Source organism: Diabrotica virgifera, chromosome 3 (assembly GCF_917563875.1).
Source record: "Diabrotica virgifera virgifera chromosome 3, PGI_DIABVI_V3a".
NCBI lineage: Eukaryota > Metazoa > Arthropoda > Insecta > Coleoptera > Chrysomelidae > Diabrotica > Diabrotica virgifera.
This window is the reverse complement of record NC_065445.1, coordinates 90,572,375-90,589,161: the sequence shown is the minus strand read 5'-3', so window position 1 is coordinate 90,589,161 and position 16,787 is coordinate 90,572,375. Positions and strand designations below refer to the sequence as shown.

The 16,787-nt window shown below is 33.7% G+C and overlaps 1 protein-coding gene across 1 annotated transcript in view; it reads left to right on the top strand.

Moving 5' to 3' along the window:
• Window positions 1-16,787, top strand: part of LOC126881910 (UV radiation resistance-associated gene protein) — a 97,383-nt gene that overhangs the window by 64,765 nt on the left and 15,831 nt on the right. The gene's annotated exons all lie outside the window — the stretch shown is intronic.

Sequence of the window (16,787 nt, the reverse complement as noted above, 5' to 3'; positions counted from 1 at the left end):
TTTTCTGTCCATTCATTTTTCTTCTTTGGTGGCTCCATCTCTCATTATGTGCCGTACATTTTCTTCCCAGGCAACTGAAGGCCTTCCCCTTCTTCTTTGTTGTGGTATTAATTTAAAGCTTTATTTGGCCATCTATCTTCATTCGTTTCACGTGACCATACCACACTTTAGTTGTCTTGTTTCAATTCTATCTGCACTGGAATATACAGTATCTGTCCTCCTTCTAATGTCTTCATTCCTGATGTGATCTTTTTTGGATATACTACACGCTCTCCTTAGATAATCCATTTCTACTACTTCTATTCTTTTTCTATCTTTTTTCGTGATCTGCCAAACTTCTGCTCTATTAGTCATAATAGTCTCTACCAAGGTTCGGTAGATTGTCAATTTCATTTTTGTCTTATATCTTTAGAGCATAATAGAAAGCTAGAATGTTTACCGTTTTTCTGCCCTGTTGCGTTCTGTTTTCGATGTCTCTTTTGGTAGTAGACCGGTCTAGTAAGACTCAAAAATAGGAGTGAGGTCTCAATAATTACCATCAAGCTGAAAATTGGCAGGATTGTTCAAAATACCATCACAAATGAAATCTAAAAAGTCCTCATAAATCCGACCCGAGCTAAAAAATTTACGCGGGGTCAGCAAATATGGTTTTTAGCTATTTTTCAGCGAAACGGTAAGTTTTATCATAAAATTAGCTCTAACAAAAAATGTAGATTAGATAATTATCTATAAAAAATATCTTAATACTTTTTTTCCTAAGAGCCACCGTTTTTGAGATACAACGATTCAAAGATTTGAAAGAGTTCTAATCGTCATAATATGTATTAGTAGACCACGTATATACATCATTGAAGCTGTAATACAAGTATACCCTATTCCACGAACATACGCCTGTTTTGGATTACTTCGACAACGAATATTTTAATGTGCAAAATAAGAAGAACGAAAGTAAATTGCAAATTACATTGTTGTTTATTGGAATAATTAGCGCCATTTACTTTCGTACTTCTTATGTTGCACAATAAAATATTCGTTGTCGAAGTAATCCAAAACAGGCGTATGTTCGTGGAATGGCCCATAAACATAATATTTTATCAGTCAACTTAACTTATATTACACATAATAATATAAGATATAAATATGATGTTTCTACTATACAGCTTGCGGTCTACCGAGGGATGCAATGTATAAGCTCTATTATATTACAGTGCCAACAAAAAAATATTTACAAAGTGAATGTAACGCGAAAATAATGAGAATTATTATTTCAATTTTACGGCTTACTCTTAACAAAAATAGTAAATTGATATTACAAAGTATTAACTTATTCTTCTTACTTATGCGTCTTATTCAATTTGTAAAGATAGGTTTTGTCGGAATAAACACGTTCTATCGGTACGTCGGCTAATCTAATCACCCTACATATTCGTTTCTCAGAAGGGTTTGAACATAATAATGAAAGCCAACTTTCTAGGCAAAATGTTAAATATGCTGTAGAAAAAAATTACTGCTGAAAATATATCGGTAAATAATGATGCTGACGTAATGATAATTGAAACAGCCATAGAGCAATTCAATTTAACAAATACAACTATTGTTGTAGGTGAAGATGTAGACTTGCTCTTAGGTATTACTCACTGCTCGAACTCCAATAAAAAAACTATCTTTTTTTTAAACCTGGAAAAGCTCAACACCAATCGGAAATATATTCATCGAAAATTTTATCTACTTTTGCAAAGTGTCAAAATCATATAATATGTACTATTTTTACACGCAATAACTGGCTGTGATACATCTGCATTTTTTAGGAGGGAAAAAACGACTGTTTTTAAAATGTGAAAAACAAGATTTACTTGAATGTGCTGAAGTTTTTAAAAAAACTAATTCAACTCCACAAGAAGTTATTTCCAACGGAATTAGCTTTCTTCTCCCTATGTATGGAGCGCCTAAAAAAACTACGTGCTTAGATAAGTTTCGATATGCATGTTTCTTTAAAAATACTCTAAATAAAAAACAAGTGCAGTTATCCTGTATTCCTCCAACCTCAGCGGCTGCTCATCAACATATTTTTCGGGTATATTACCAAGTTCAAGGCTTGGTTATCAGCTCGATCCAAAAGACTGGGGATGGAAAGTAGTCAACAGTTCATTAGAACCAATTCAAACTTTACTCCCACCTGCGCCGGAAAAACTCCTGAACACAATTTTTTGCAACTGTAAAAAGGGATGTAGAGGTAAATGCGGTTGCAAAATAGTTGGACTGTTTTGTTCGGTAGCATGCACTAATTGTCAAAACCGGTCGTGCTCCAATGTTGAATCACCAACAATTGAGAATTCATTTGATTCTATCGAGGAGCCATGCAATGTGTCATTATTGGGACAATTTACTTGCACCCAGAATTAACAAGAAGAAGAAAAACGAGAGGGTGAAGAAAAAGAAGAACAAGGAGAAGAGAAAGCAGAAGTATTAGAAAATTATGAACCAGTTGGATAAATTTCCCCTTTTTATAACTTTTACCATTTTTAACCCTTGCCAATATCAATTATTCAATAGCTTCAAATTAAACAGAATCCAGAAACAGAAATAAACAGAATTAAAAGATCCGTGGAATAGGCCTACTGGGGAAACCACGTTAAAAAAACGCGCTAAGTACACTACCTCAAAGGTGGGGTGGAAACGTGTGCCATATTATGACGATTACAACTTTTTGAATCGTGGTATCTCAAAAACGCTGGCTCTTAAGAAAAAAAGTAATAAGACATTTTTTATAGATAATTATCTAATCTACATTTTTTGTTAGAACTAATTTTATGATAAAACTTACCGTTTCGCCGAAAATCGCTAAAAACTATATTTGGTGACCTTTGACCCCGCGTAAATTTTTTAGCTCGGGTCGGATTTATGAGGACTTTTTAGATTTCCTTTATAATGGTATCTTGAGCAATCCTGCCAATTTTCAGCTTGATGGTAATTTTTGTAACCTCGAATGTGTAACTTGACCGGAGTATAGTGCCTTCTTTGGATATTTATAGATCCAAGATATTTATATTCTTTACATGTTTTTGTGGTTCTAATTTCTAACTCTGGATCTTCTTCATCATCCCCTATTTTAAGATACTCTGTGTTTCACATATTCATATTGAGGCCCCATTTTTCATATTCTTCCTTTAGTTTTCTAAACATGTAGTCCATGTCTTCCTAATCATTCGCTACGACTACCTGATCATCTGCTACAAACAAAGTTGTTAGACATTTACCACCGCCTATGTATATTCTCATTCCGGATACTTGTTTCCTCCACTGCTCTAGCGAAGATTGAATATATATTTTAAATAAGGTCGAAGGCAGAGTGAAATTGCAAGAAGACAAAAATAATGTTCATTAATAAGAACACCTACATAAACGCCGAAATTACAATAAGCAATACACCGTTAGAAAGAGTGGAGGAAATATGCTATTTGAGTTGCAGTATTAAGGATCAGAGATACGAAATGAAAACTTGATACTTGAAAAAGCCAGAAAACATTTTAAGAGCCCGCGCAAACTGCAGACTTTTTATCGGCCGAGAGTTTGGTCGGCTTCTTAATCAGTATAGAGAGGTATGCAGATGCACACATTATATCGATTCAGTCTCGGCCGACAAAAAAGTTTGATGGGCTTCCCGATTGCATTCAAACTAAAAAGTCGGCCGACTGTTTAATCAGTTTGGCTAACTACGCTGTGCGCACACACGACGATTGTTTTATCTTCCGATAGTTCAGCTTGGAGAATGTTTAAGACAAGGAAGGAAGGTGTAGCCTTTTGTTATCCTTTCAGAGAAGTAGAGAACTACAGTAATGTAAACAAAAATGCAAATATTCTAATATCCATTACATTGTTGTAAGTCACGTATGTTAACAATATAAATAGAAATAACAAAGAGAATAGCAGGCAATGGATAAGAGAATAGCCTTTCTTTAGAAAATGTATTAGCGTCTTTTGCTTTGACAATATAATTTGGTATTTCCACGCCAAAATTCCCATTAAATTTTCGTAGAGAAAAGAATAGAAAGCTGGTTTAGGGCAATGTTGGCAGGGCTTCTGAAATTTCGGTAGGTCTACCGAAGTTGGCTCCTTCTTCTTCTTTAAGTGCCGTCTCCTATTCGTAGATTGGATAGCATCATCACTATCTTTACTCTATCTACCGCTGCTCTAAAGAGTTCTATGAAACTGCATTTAAACCAGTCCCTTAAATTCTTCAACCACGACACTCTCCTTCTTCCTACACTCCTTCAGCCTCTTATCTTTCCCTGTATTATCAGTCTTAGCATTTCATATCGCTGTCCCCTCATTACGTGTCCCAGATATTGTAACTTTCTTATTTTATTGTGTTTATTAATTCGCATTATTTGCCAATTTCTGGCAATACTTCCGTGTTCCTTTTCTTCTGTGTCCATGCTATTCTAAGTATCCTTCTGTATCGCCACATTTCAAATGACTGTAGCTTATTTATGTGTTCTTGCTTCAATGTCCAGCATTCAAGTCCATATTGCAGTATCGAAAACACGTAGCATCTCAAAGCTGTTACTCTGTGTTCTAATCTAAGGTCTTTGTTGCAGAGAATTGTGTTCATTTTTACAAACGCATTTCTTGGTATTCCTATCCTGGTCCTTATTTCTGTCGTTCAGGTTCCTAGGTACCTTGTCCTAGTATCCTAGGTATCTTATCTTACCTTATCGTAACGCTCAATCTCTCCTCCACAGGTATAGAAAGTCTTAAATTGGTATCCTCCTTGGTTATAGCTGGTCCAATATCATGACCAGTTCATTGAAGCTGGCTATGCTCATCCGATAAAAGGCGAAAAACGTTTTTGGGTAATCAAGTAATTTAGTATGCAACGTGTAAAATTTTCCACTCAATAATCTATCACTGAGAATTGGATGCACCCAATACTCTCGGAATCTTTTCTTGGTTTTCCTCCTCCGCTGTATGAGAGCAATAATCACATTTCTGGACAATATTTTCATTATGCAACCACTCACTTCAACAGTCAAATACAAACTTTAGTAAAATCGTTCGAGAATAGTTGTTGCTAGTCTGCGTCCCCTTCACCAACCCGACTGTTTTAGTTGGCTTGGTATGCGCACTAACGGCCCAACCCGACTAAACTATCGGTCGATAAAAAGTCTGCAGTTTGCGGGGACTCTTAACGGTCTTAGGAAGATTATTTGCAACTTAATCTTGAAGTATCGATATACTCATGAGAATTCGTAGATGTTACCATAATTTAAAAAAGAAGAATTATTTTTTAAACAATGATGTCACGTATGTTAAGGGTCTCATGTATACACCACACAACTAACATAACTATTCTCGAAAACCTAAGAAAAGACAACAATGATGTCACGTATGTTAAGGGTCTCATGTATACACCACACAACTAACATAACTATTCTCGAAAAGCTAAGAAAAGACAAAGAAATTATTAACACCCTAAAGAACAGAATATTGGCTTACTTCAGTCCCATTATGCCTAATAGTAATAGGTCTGGATCCCGCGTATGAAAAAAAATTTGATTAATAGCAAGCTGAAAATTTGTTAATAGCTTAAGGATGTCTAGTCGGACAAACTTTAATATATGGGAACACTGGAACAGGTCAAAAATTTGGAACGGTCAGACCACGAAAACGGCACATGTATTTTGTCCGACAGAACAGACTTGAAACTCTCCGAACAGAGATTAAACTCTCATGCAAAAATCAGACTGCTATTAATTATCACCAAATGGGCGTTGTCAAATGACAGGTGACAGTGACAAATAGCAGTCTGATTTTTGCATGAGAGTTTAATCTCTGTTCGGAGAGTTTAAGTCTGTTCTGTCGGACAAAATAAATGCGCCGTTTTCGTGGTCTGACCGTTCCAAATTTTTAACCTGTTCCACAATTAAAACTGCCCCTGTTCCAGTGTTCCCATACATCAAAGTTTATCCGACTCTACACCCTTAAGCTATTAACAAATTTTCATCTTGCTATTAATCAACTTTTTTTTCATACGCGGGATCCAGACCTAAAATACCGAGTTCTACAGTTGATTCTACAAGGAAAGATTGAGGGCAAGAGCAGAGGCCCTGGACGTAGACATATATCCTGGTTGGCCACTCTTAGGAAATGAACTGGTCTACTGGATGTATTTCGAGCTGCTGTGAATAGAATAAGATTGGTCACAAACATCACTAGAAGATAGACACCTTTAGGAGAAGAGGTGAAAGCTTTCATTCAGACAACCGAAGCAGGTGATATCTTTTATTACGTGTTCATGTGTTGGAGGTGTTTGACTACAACTGAAACCCCATGTCAGCCTGTACGAGCTAAGTATCGCTACCAGTATTATATCAACCTACCTGCTTATTCTGGTTTCACGATCGCAAGTTCATCGCCTGCCTCGGTCGATGTTTTCATTATTTCGTTATCTCGGATACCGGTGTGTCCTAACATAATAACCCGCGCCAATAGTGATCCTACTCTAAGATTGTCTGACTGCCGAAACAAATACAGGCTCTAACCCTCCGACCATATCATCAGGTTCTGTCTAGAAGTTACGATCAGGATAGCAAACGTAGGCTACGTAAAAAATAGTATAGTTATGTTTGAGACAAGCATGAATTTGACCTTCCTATTGTCTTTAAGTTTAGGAGGAAGGACTCGATCTCGATGTGGATTATACAGCCAGACAAGATCATCTGCTTGAAAGCTTTCATTCGTGGTCCGAGAATTATATTGATTTTTCATCCTATTACTGACCATTTGTATTCTTCGCTTTCGCTGTTCTCTTTGAAATATTTGCAGCCGAACCCAAGATTACACGGCATATGGACTTCACGACCCAATATCAAGTAGTTTCACTGACAGACGATTGGTAGACCATCAGGAACAAATGAAGATACTGGTTCCAATCGTTCCTACTGACCAAGTTCTAGTTTTACTGCGTAAAATTTAAATAGTGCGGAAAAAATATAAGTGCACTTATATCCCTTTACCTGTAAGGTGTTGGATATTATTTTTGTAAATCGTTTAGTATATTTGAAAATGAGTGAAATAATAACATAATATACCAAGTTCTACTTATTTATAAATAAATAAGTAGAGTTAGCACAGTAAATGGGAAACGTATATGCAACAGTTCTTTTTCGGCACTTTGAATATAAGCAAAACATTGGAAAATTGAACGTTTTCCAAACGTGAGAAATACATATTTTTAAATTTAATATTTATCAATTTCCTTTGTATCTTATTTCATGGAAGGTTACCTACTCTCAAAACCGTTATTATATGTTTAATCTAATCTCATAATACGATTAGATACCTAAGTATAATTTTATATTTATAGGTATTTTTTTAAACGGGACAATAAATTGTGAATGTTTATCGTTTAAAATAAAAATATATAGGTATTTCCATATAAGGATATTAGGTACAGATGTAATAGTTTTTTAGTTAGAATTAAAATAACAAGAATGATACGGTTTCTAACAGGAGTACCTGTTGTTTCGGCAAATATTCCTAATATGAAATGTATAATATGTTTTGTTATGAAATGTATTGTTTTTCTGTAGTTCACTTTTAATTTAATAACAATGTTTCTTCTATATTATATGTTTGCTAAATTCGCAATATCCAAATGTAATATTACGACTAATAGAGGATTAGAACCTAAGGAGGAATAGGGAATTAGAACCTAAGGAGTACAAGTGATAAAATGGTTTAGTTGAAAAAAAAAGAAATGAATGATACTTTTTTATAATACTTTATCGTGGGGGACAAATCTTCGAGAATACACCGATGGGGACAGTTTCTGCATGTAAGAAGATGTTCCATATTTTGTGTTTCTCCACATCATCTTGGTCTATTTCCCCCCATTTTACCATGTTTGATTTTATAGGAGCTACCCTTATCCCTTGTTCTTATCCTATTCATCATAGTTTTCCACGTTTTAAAGTCTAGAGGCCGGTCCATTGAACCTGGGGAAGAGGAAAATACTCAGCGCGGTTCATCCTGCACTGTTCCAAGGAAGCTTTTCCTGGATTTAAGTCCCTGTTTTTGTATAGGGCATGCCGCTCGTCCGCGATCTGTTTAATTTTCTCAATGTGCTCTGCCTGTTGAGGGTTCTGCAAAACCCGCTCCTCTATATAGATTTGAGAGTGGCGTTGGTTTCATGCGCCCCGGTACTATCATGCATGTCTCATTTAGCGCGGTATCAACTTGGTATGGGCACATCTGTCCCAAACGGGGCACGCATATTCAGCGGTTGCGAGAAACACAGTGTCTGTGCCGTTGTTCTTAAGACGCCAGAACATGCACCCCATTTACTTCCCGTTAGCTTTCTGTGTAGGTATGCTGTTCCTAGTTGTTACTTTCCTCTCGTTTTTATGCAATGTTGTCTGTAGCGTGAGGGATCGGTTCAGAGTTACTCCAAAATATATAGGTTGATCTGTGTGTTCTAATGTAATTATTTATCACTTATGGGCTAATTATGGAATACTTTTGTACATTTCACTTACTTATCCAATAGTAAAAGCCTTTTTAAAGTTGCACTTGTACCCATCTGCTTCAAATTGTTGCATTGGTTTATATTTGTCACTGAAGTACTTCGCGAATTCCTTAAAGTAAAATAAAAGACAAATTATGCCAAACACTTTATTTCTTCAAAAAAAATTTCTTCCAACGGAATATCAACTTCCAATTCTTAGGATCATGTTGTGGTTTATTCCGTGTTTCGCGCGCTATTGAACGTCATCGTGGCTTAGACTACACTAAAAATCGTGGTGAGTAGGAGGTATAAGGGATAAAGGAGGTATAAAGGTAAAACGGTGAAAGTTGCAATACATTTTTGTATTCTGTGATCTGGGAATTACTGGGAACAAAAAGGATATTTTTCTTTTTAATTTTTTTCAATTACTTAAACGTCTTGGTCGCATTTCATGAAATAATGACTAGATATTGAAGTTCATAATCTATTAGTTTCAATAGGACTTTTCTTTTCAACGCTTCTCATTTGTTTCGAGCCTCTGTCGTATATAATATTAATATACGACATATGACAGAAGCTCTAAACAAATGAGAAGCTTTGAAAAGTCCTATTGTGTATACAGGGTGTTTGGTAAAGAATGGGTCATAGCTTAACCTCAGGTTCCTGAGGTTAAAATAGGCCGATTTAAGCTAACTTACCTTAGTACAAAGTTTATAATAACCGAGATACAGGGTGTCAAATTTAAACTTTTTTTTATTTATTATTGAATATTTCCTGATAGATATGAGATAACAACATGACATTTGGTATGTGGGGTTTTTTGGGTCGAGAAAACTAAATTCCCTACCAAAAATGATGTATTGCCCAGAGGGCGCCACATACGCCTTTCAGCACTCATTTATTATGTTCAATTTTTTTTATCCCTCACTCTGTATAATTTTGACATTAAAATTTTTATTCTTCTATTAGTTTTACTTAAAAAAGGTATACTTTTTTTTCATCTCCCTAAACTCAACCGTTTTCGAGATAAACGCATTTTAAATCTGCGATACACTATCATTTTTAGCATAATATCATAGTACATACGTAGTTGACGTAGTTCCACCCGAAAAATAACTTAAAACCATAATAATTGTGCCTAGTCCAGAAAGCCACTGCGCATCCGCTAGGGAAAATATTCTAATTCGTATTTTTTGCACAATCTTACTCAAAAAGGACTCCTATTTAACAAATTTGCATGTTGCCAGGACCAAAAGGTGGTCAAAAATTTTTTAAACGTTTTTTATTTGTTTTTTTCCTAAAATTATTTTTTTTTGCATGGAAAAAAGTTTTTTTAGGTTTTCTGGATCATTCCAAACAGAAAAGGTCTTTAGTGACTTTTCTCTAAAAATGATAGTTTTTGACATATAAGCGAATAAAAATTACAAAATTGCGAAATCGGCCATTTTTAGTCTTCAAAAACTATGTGAAAAACTGAAAATTTGAATGTTGCCAAGGTAGGTAGATATTCTCTAAACATCGATTGATGAAATCCCTAAGAGTTTTTTGCAATACAATATTCAAAACTTCTTTGTTTTTTAATTGCTAATCAAGCGTGCGCGACACTATTTTCCACGGTGCAACTATTTCACTATTTTATCCACCAGTCCACTATTTTATGGTGCAAATAAAAGGAATAAATTCGTTATTTCGTAAACCGGCGACTTTAAGGAAGAATCCCGAAACAGGTCGATTTTTATTTTTAAGTTATGATATTGTGGCATATATGATATACTAGTGACGTCATCCATCTGGACGTGATGACGTAATCGATTATTTTTTTAAATGAGAATAGGGGTCGTGTGCTAGCTCATTTGAAAGGTTCTTCAATTCTCTATTCAGTAATAAAAACATTTACACAATTATTTATACAGGGTGTCCAAAAATATTTTATTAAATTAAATTATTTGACAAAAAAAGAAGTAGAAGGACACCCTGTATAAATAATTATGTAAATGTTTACATTACTGAATAGAGAATTGAAGAACCTTTCAAATGAGCTACCACACGATCCCTATTCTCATTTAAAAAAATCATCGATTACGTCATCACGCCCAGACGGATGACGTCACTAGTATACCATATATGCCACAATATCATAACTTAAAAATAAAAATCGACCTGTTTCGGGATTTTTCCTTAAAGTCGCCGGTCTACGAAATAACGAATTTATTCCTTTCATTTGCACCATACTGTCGGTGGAAAATAGTGTCGAGCACGCTTGATTAGCAATTTAAAAAAATAGGAGTTTTGAATATTGTATTGCAAAAAACTCTTCGGGATTTCATCAATAGATGTTTAAAGAATATCTACCTACCTTGGCAACATTCAAATTTTCAGTTTTTCACATAGTTTTTGAGGGTAAAAAATGGCCGATTTCGCAGTTTTTCAATTTTTAATCGCTTATATGTCAAAAACTATAATTTTTAGAGAAAAGTCACTAAAGACCTTTTCTGTTTGGAATGATCCAAAAAACCTAAAAAAACTTTTTTCCATGCAAAAAAAATAATTTTAGGAAAAAAACAAAAAAAAACGTTTAAAAAATTTTTGACCACCTTGTGGTCCTGGCAACATGCAAATTTGTTAAAAGGAGTCCTTTTTGAGTAAGATTGTGCAAAAAATCTGAATTAGAATATTTTTCCCAGCGGATGCGCAGTGGCTTTCTGGACTAGCCAGTTCTCAAATTTATGTCATTGCATCGCAAATTCCATTTGAAGAAATTTGCGATACATTTTTGGATAATTTTATGGTTTTAAGTTATTTTTCGGGTGTAACTACAATGATATTATGCTAAAAATGATGGTGTATCGCAGATTTAAAATGCGTTTATCTCGAAAACGGTTGAGTTTAGGGATATGAAAGAAGTATACCTTTTTTAAGTAAAACTAATAGGAGAATAAAAATTTTAATGTCAAAATTATACAGAGTGAGGGATAAAAAAAATTTAACGTAATAAATGAGTGCTGAAAGGCGTGTGTGGCGCCCTCTGGACAATACATAATTTTTGGTAGGGAATTTAGTTTTCTCGACCCAAAAAACCCCCATATACCAAATTTCATGTTGTTATCTCATACCTGTCAGGAAATATTCAATAATAAATAAAAAAAAAGTTTAACTTTGACACCCTGTATATCGGTTATTATAAAATTTGTACTAAGGTAAGTTAGCTTACATCGGCCTATTTTAACCTCAGGAACCTGAGGTTAAGCTATGGCCCATTCTTTACCAAACACCCTGTATAGTACAAGGTTCCAAAATTTAATGTTTATTTTTGTTGCTCCTATGCATTATCACTGAATGCGCTAATCTGCAGTGGGCGGCAAGTTTAAAATGAACTTCGGAAGACATCAAAAAGTTCTCTCAATAAAATGCCTCTCTTTGAGATCAAAGCAAATAGCTACCTACTTGGATCACTAGATCCTACTCTCAGTTTTTGCCTGTCAAGATTTATCTGATTTTTTAAGATGAACTTCTTTATTACACTTTTCGGCATCTTCATTCTCTGGTCGTTCGGTTTTAATTGTGTCATCAAGCTGATCACATAATGTACTTATTGTATCGCTATAGGGCTTTTCATCGATTGTCATTTGTTTCGAGCTTCTGTCATATATGTTGTATAATCTGTGTATACTATTAATATACATGCACGGATTATACGACATATGACAGAAGCTCGAAACAAATGACTGTGAATGAAAAGCCCTATTCGCGGTGTGCAAGTACTTGGAGGGGATACGAGAAACGATCGTGCGCAAAAAGCGGAGAAATCTTGCAACTTTCTTAAATAATTCAGTGTCAATTGAAATTGTCAAATTGACGTATATTTCATACCTACTGTCATTGAAGAAGAAAAATTATATATGTTGCTCCACAATTTTGATAAGATATGCAATTATTATATAAAAGTAAATTTAATCAATTGTATTTTGCTTGCAGTACTTTAATAATTAATTTTATTTACTACATACAATTATTGTTTACCTTTTAATAACATAACCTCAGTCTTACTTTTTCTTCTTATACTTTTTTTTTGGGCTATGGCCTTGACAATTATCCAGCAACCAGGACTAATATAATACCTACTTGGCCAATATAATTAAAAGTGAGAAAAATGTTGCTGAGCTATGAAACCAGGTGTCGCTTTTCTGAACTTGCATGGTCCCAATAGGGTCTTTGGAAACCGAGATTAAAGCAGTTAATGAAAGTGCGGCCACAATAGCTGATTTTGACAGGTTGTTTACTGTGCTCATTACAAAATTCTTTGCAAAGGTCTCTAAATACATTTTGGTGACATGTCACACTTCAATAGTGCCATAAACCTAAAAAAATGGAAAATCTGTTTTTGGTCCAACACGTTCCTTTTAGGCGTTGCCTTCATTGTGGAATAATGTCATATAATTTATTTATCTTAGAATCTGCATAGTGCGCCTGTGTTATTACCATTTTTTGGTTTTGGCTATGTCAGCATTAGCAAGAACGCCTCAACATGCAACTCTGTAAATCACCTCAAAGTAAAACTTCTCTAGTGCCACAACATGTGATATGGCAGATTGATATGCACTGCCTCGTATTTTTTAATATGGGTGCCTTAGCATATTTTAAGGGTGAATTTCAGGGTAAAGCAATGCCAATAACTAAAAATAAATACTAGCATTATATATAATAAATAAATACTACACACATAATCAACACAAGTGAAAAATTTGGTTATAGTCGGTTCGCTAAACTCAGACGCAACTGGCCAGATATTTTAGTCGATAATTTTTTTGTTTTTTGCCAATTTTGCAAATATAATTACTAACTATTTACTAACTATAATTACTAATTAAAATATAATTACTAACTATTTAGTGATTATTAACTATTTAGTAATTATTTTTTGCCAATTTTACTAAAATTGGGAAAATTACCGACTAAAATATCTAGAAAGTTGCGTCTGAGTTTAGCGAACAGACTATATCTTAGATAAAGAAGTTGCAGAGAAAAACAAATGAAGAGTTCACATAAGTTTGCGATTTCAGGATTGTGGCACTAATGAAGTAGGGGTGCGATATGCAGATTTTCTGACTTGTATTGTGATGTGGCTTTTAAATTTTGGCAATAAGTTTGATAAGTTCTTTAATAAAATTTGTTACAGAACTATCAAACTTGTTGGAAAGTGTGTTTTGTTTTCCTCTTATGTCAATAGGTAGTTAGTAAATCGCTGTAAGCCACTAAACTTGGTCTGAACTATAACAATGAGAAAACAAAATCAAATAGAAGTGAAAATCTAAGGTAGAAAACTACATCTCCGAATATATGTCATGTCTCCAATATTTCCCATACTCAGGCTCAATGTTACCCCAAAATTCAACCTAAAATTTGTTGTTAATTGTGTATTTGGTATGGGTAGTAGTAACCATATATTTTGTCACTTTTGTGATAACGAATCTGAAGTAACACATAAATAACTGTCTTACCAATCACCGATGTTCTATCCAAAAGGCGCGAATAGTAAAGAAATACAAGGGTTATTAATGGTAGTGTTTCTAATTCTACACATACTGACTAAATAGCAAACTACTAAGTGAACGTAAGCCGAAAATATATCACAAAAATAGGCATTTAGTCACATATACAAGTGAAATATGAACTCATATAAGCACTGATGAAACTAAGTTTGTCAATATTGTTGAGCACCACAAAATATTAAAAAGTATATTTGAACCAACCAATTATAATGACTAACGTGGAGAACCATCAGTTCAATAAATTAATGCAGAGCGCAGTTATCATCCGATTCAGCTAAACTGACTTTAATTTATCATTTAAAAATATTGCCATTTAATTGACTAGGAATTATAGAAAGATGGATGCCCTAAGCAAGGAAAGCCAAGGGAAAGATTTTGTAAAATATAGATGAGTAGAAGAGGATCAAGTTATAAAAATAAACTGATGAAGAAAGTGGTGGCCTTAGCTCAGTGGCTATGTTACTGGCTAACCAAGCCAGATAGCTTGGGTATGATACCCGATACCTGACAGACATCAGAAATTTTTCAGTTTCTAATTTAACTGAGCAGCACCTGCGCTAGGAGGCCATGTAAAACCGTCAGTTCTGGCTACTTGAGTAGATGTAAACACTAAAAACCTGAGCCAGAAGGTTACACAAATGTAAGATATACAGTGAGCAAAGTAGCAGCAGTATGACTGGATATAACAAGGGGTTCCGAAATAAAAAAATGGAGAAGTAAGAAGACAGGACCAAATGAAATATCATTAAGTCAAAGCCCACAAAAGGTTGTAGGGTCAAAATAAGAAAAGTAAATTCCAAACCTCACAAAATACCGAAGGATTGCTGCTAGTAACATGGTCCATACTCTGGGCTAATTAGCAAAATACACGGAAAAGTTATTTACCAGCAATTTTATTGCTGGAATCGAATCTTATGATTGTATGTATTAATAGTATAGGTATGCAAAGTCCGCAGATAGTGTGCTACTTTTTTTATAAACAAAATGGCGCCCGAAAATCGTGTTTTTTTCAATTTTTGCTCTATAATTCCAAAGATTTTAACTTTACACCAAAAACACCCAAATAAAAATTCACCGTAATTAAATTCTTCATAGAAACGTGTTTTTCACGATTTACTTCCGACGAAAATTTTCCCCGGAAAATGCGGGTTTTTCCAACAAAATCTTAACTTTCAACTAAAATTTTAGATAAGTGATTGTTTATCAATAATTAAATAACTTGGTAATATAAAAGCTCTTTTCATATAGATTATAATTCCAGAAGCCGATGGAAATTGAATGAACAGTTTAGCAACAATTGAATTGTTAATTAATAATTTACGGTCGCTATAATAACCACAATAATTATGATATGTAAGATTAACTATGATTTTCGTATAAAAAGACACTGTACCTATCTAATGTACTTTACAGAATTGAAATTTGACTATTTAAGCGGCCTCAGGAATATTGTAAAATTATAAACAATTTTTTGGCTTATAAACAAATAAAATATCTCGGGAAATATTAAATTAAATTAATCATGAAAACGGTATTGGAAAAAAAAGCAGTAGGCCGCTTTTAAAAGAAAAAACGTTTAATTGTGATGAGTGGTTCCTAAGATACAACCGGTCAAAGTTGACCGGCATTTACGGCAAAAATGTAAACAATAGGATCATAATTTTTGAACCATCACATTTTTATTTTTGTCCTCTTTCTCGACACCAATTTTCATATCTTTAAAACACTCATAACATAAAATATATTATTATAATAAAAACTATCGATATTATGAGTGAAAATTGCCAAAAATAGCAAAATTCCAATAAAAAATTAGGTTGGAGAAAATGTAATGTCAAAGTTCAAAATCGGTATACGTTAAAAAATGCATTTTCTCGGCTTCCCATGGAGCAATTTTCCTCATTCTTTTTTTTGTTCCCAAGTAACTAGAGTAGAGCCATCTAACTAACGCATTATTAAATGTTAAACTTGCTTTTGTTTTGTTATAATATATTAAATTATTTATAAGAAAATAAAACTACATTTTTTCCAGTTGTAGTCTTTTTTTAGATAAACTTACTACAAGTGTACCTTTTAACGTTAAAAACACAAATATTCTAATTTGGAAGCTGTATAATTATTTAAACAATCTTTATTAAAACAAATTACAAATTTTTGTTATAAATAAATAAATTAATTATAACAAAACAAAAGCAACTTTGACATTTAATAATGCGTTAGTTAGGTCGCTCTACTTGAGTTACATGGGAACAAAAAAAGAATGAAGAAAATTGCTTCATAGGAAGCCAAGAAAATGCATTTTTTTAACGTATACCGATTTTAAACTTTATTACACTTTCTCCAACCCGATTTTTGGTTGGAATTTTGCTATTTTTGGCAATTTTCACTCGTAATATCGATAGTTTTTATAATATATTATGTTATGAGTATGAGTATTTTAAAATATGAAAATTGCTGTAGAGAATGAGGACAAAAATAAAAAGGTGATGGTTCGAAAATTATGATCCTATTGTTTATATCTTTGCCGTAAATGCCGGTCAACTTTGACCGGTTGTATCTCAGGAACCACTCATCACAATTAAACGTTTTTTCTTTTAAAAGAAGCGTCCTGCCACTTTTTTCCAATTTTTATGATTAATTTAATTTAATATTTACAGAGACATTTTATTTGTTTATAAGCCAAACATTTTTTTATAATTTTAAAATATTCCTGAGGCCGCTTAAATAGTCCA